We start from the raw sequence: 3503 nt of genomic DNA, 5'->3' as shown, positions 1-3503 counted from the left end.
GGCACTTCGGAAACGAAAGGCGCAAGAAACGTGACGTTAATCATAACTCAAATGATCTCCGCCTAAACACTAAACGGTATTTTCTGATGACGCGCAAAAACGTAGTCTCAAAACTTAATGTCACACGCAGCTTGTTGCTTGCTGATCCATGTATGAGGATAGCCTGACGGAGAACATTTAAGCTGCGCTCCTCACCTGAGCAGGTACAGAGCAGAGCTTCATTTTACACTACCACATTGAGGTAAAGTTGGTTTTATATTCATACATTCATTTAGTAACAACTTGTGACTCGCTCCATAAATTGTTTACCATGGTACTTTGTCTATTTGTTCTGAAATTACATGCAAGTATGACATGAAAACAACATTACACTAAATGCACTATATTTTTTTGACTGGACAATGTTGTACTTTGAAAGTCATTGGCTGCTAATATGATTTCACCATTAAGAATATGCAAAAATTACCTTTCTGAAATTATATTATTAAGGAGAAAGTCTGAATGTGTAAATATAAAACTAACTTTACCTCAATCACCAGCACTGATCAACACTTTATATTTCCTCGCGCTTAAGATGACATCTTTGCATATCAATGATTACCTGATTAATGCGATCAGTTAAATGAGTTTAAATGTCATTTAGGTCAAATGTATTTTAATGGTATGATAAAAGTTTTTTTTTTTCAGTCTATTTTTTTAAATGTTTACTCTGGAGAAAATATAAACAGCCTAAAAAACAAAGTATGCATATCTATAACACATTAATACAAAATTATGTTATTAAATAAAATAATAACAAAACAAAATATTCAAGACGTGCTAAACAAGACATAGTTTTCTGATGTGCAAATTTTGTAGCTTAAAATATATTTATATCTTAAAAATATAAATATTTTAGTCTATATATATTTACATCATTAGACAATAAGGTAAGTTTTGTTATTTCTAGCTTTTAAAATCAGGCCTTAAATTTCTTTGTCGTCATATTCAGTTTTAGAAATTTCAAAACTGTTTAAATTAAATCTGTGTTCATCGAATCAAAGCAACTAATATGATAATCAGCTATATTGCTAACCGTTTTGGAGGTTAACGTTAGACATCATGCAATTGTACTACTTCCACTCTCAGCTAAATGACACTGTGACTTTTTGTACATACAGAATTGTAGGTCGGGTGTTGCTGACTACAGATAGGTTCTTAAATGGAGGCATGTGAAAGGTGGGTAAAATATTTATTTTGTACTACTATGCCTGGCATATCCAGATAAAATAAATATTACAGTGTATTTATCAATGATACTTTTGCAGCAAGGAAAGTGAAACTTCAGCTAGACCTTGAGTTCAGTTTACAACATGAAGATCCTGCTTTCAACATCTGATCAACACCTGATTTTCATCTGAGGTAAAAAATAGATAAGTAAATGAAACATAATAATAATATTAATACATTTTTTCTAGAATTGTATATTTTGTGGTGTGGGTTTGTTTTATGAAATTCTCTCTTGTTTCTTTTTGCTGTTTGCAGAGTACCAACATGTTACAAATGAGAATTTTCCCCACAAATTCTTTGCAAAACTGGACCACCACCTATTTCATTTGATGACAATTTTAAGGCAAACAGCATCCAAAACTGGCAAGACAGCAGATACCCTGGCTAATCTTTTAAAGGTTTATGATGAGCAGGTATGTTTGGGGTCACGTGTTAAAGTATACATTAAAATATAATTTGAATTATTATTATTTTTTTAATTTTTAAAAAATTGATTCTTGATTTCCAGGAACTGAATGATGTCAGTTCATGACGGACTACTGTTATCAGAGGTCTTTTGGTCTTGCTGCGTGAGCGTGACTTAAGATTCTTTAGGAACACCATGGTAAGACTTCATTCATTCTTTTCACAATTAGGCATGTTTAATGAAAAGATGAAAGTTTTGAAAACTTTTACTTAATAACATATTTGTAATCAAGAATAGTTGATGAATCATATAATATTGGCTCAGTCATTTTGATACTGTCCTTACATTAATATCCTTGAATTATATTTTTAGATTGATAATCCTGCTGACTGAAGATGCTTTATTGGCCCTGCATTCACTGAGGGTCTCTGTTGTCCTGAAGAATGAATTGGACACCACCCACAGCACACTTCCAGACCTTTCTTGTCTTGTATGGATTAATGTATGCTCTTCACATAATATATAGTAAAGGACTTTGAACTTGTGCAAAAAGTTTTGCTTGGCATGGATGATGGAAAATAAAAAGTCTCGTAGCATGGAAACCTTAAAGAATGAGTTGATGTAGAGCTTTTTTTTTTTTTTTTAACTTAATAAAGACTGTCTCTGGGGTAGTAACTTCAAAACATTTATTTACCTTTAATTGGTAAATATGCATTTTATTATATATAGGGATAGTTTGTCCAAATGTAAAATTCTGTCATTTACTAACTCTTCACTTGTCCCAAACCTGCTTGAATTTCTTGCTTCTGTTAAACACAAAAGTTAAGTAAAGCTGACAACCTGTAACCACTGACTTTCTAATAGGAAAACAAATACTGTGGAAATCGGTGGTTACAGGTCTCAGCTTTTTTTTTTTTTTTTCAACAGAAGAAAGAAACTCAAACAGGTTTGGAATAAGTAAATGACAGAATCATAGTTCAACCAAGACTGAATATATATATATATATATATATATATATATATATATATATATATATATATATATATATATATATATATATATATATATATATATATATTGTAACGAGCGCACACATGCCACGTCGCCCTGGTCGCTAATTCAACCCAGCTGGACCATCATCAACACAGGATCGTTCACAGCTGGATGTCATCAAGTGGAGAGGCATATAAACCAAGCCCACGCAAGGAGAAGATGAGCTTCATTCACCCAATGACTCCATGCGCTAACGCTTGTCTCTGTCTCTCCACAGCAGACTCCAGCTCGTGACAATCCCACATCCGACTACTCACTGTCCTTCACTTCCCGGAGCACCAGAGCACCTCACCTTGAAGAAGAGCACCGTTTACACCCCATTCACGTTGTAAATAAAGCACCCTCTGGGGACTTGTCTGTAAACTTATCCAACTGTGTCGCTTCGCTACAATATATATATATATATATATATATATATATATATATATATATATATATATATATATATATATATATATATATATATATATATATAATCTGCTCTCCGTTAAACAGAAATTGGGGGAAAAATAAATGGGGGCGAATATTTCTGACTTCAACGATATATATATATATATATATATATATATATATATATATATATATATATATATATATATATATATATATATATATATATATATATATATATATATATACAGTTTCTGTGTAGTTTACACTAAACGAGTCACTTCACAGAATGTGCACTTATTATTTTTTTTAACGAATGCCTTAAGAGTAAGTTTTACACTTATTAATGTATTATTAAATTTTATCAAACTTATAGTTGTTTTT

The 3503-nt window shown here is 31.4% G+C and overlaps 1 long non-coding RNA gene across 4 annotated transcripts in view; it reads left to right on the top strand.

Annotated features, from left to right (window-relative positions):
• The window catches only part of LOC147845414 (uncharacterized), a 3569-nt gene extending 473 nt beyond the window's left edge, over positions 1–3096 (top strand). Inside the window, exons 2-7 of one of the 4 annotated variants that reach the window (XR_015480288.1) lie at positions 1161–1218; positions 1308–1401; positions 1525–1682; positions 1778–1873; positions 2048–2165; positions 2947–3096. This is a non-coding gene — a long non-coding RNA (uncharacterized LOC147845414). Of the gene's footprint in view, positions 1–130; positions 242–1160; positions 1219–1307; positions 1402–1524; positions 1683–1777; positions 1874–2047; positions 2285–2946 lie in introns of those variants that run through there. The other 3 variants (XR_015480287.1, XR_015941952.1, XR_015480286.1) reach the window with 3 other exon arrangements.
• The last annotated feature ends 407 nt before the right edge of the window (positions 3097–3503 follow it).

The sequence above is a fragment of the Danio rerio genome, chromosome 3 (genome assembly GCF_052040795.2).
Source record: "Danio rerio strain M-AB ecotype USA chromosome 3, GRCz13ab, whole genome shotgun sequence".
Lineage (NCBI taxonomy): Eukaryota > Metazoa > Chordata > Actinopteri > Cypriniformes > Danionidae > Danio > Danio rerio.
This window is presented reverse-complemented; position numbering and strand designations above follow the sequence as displayed.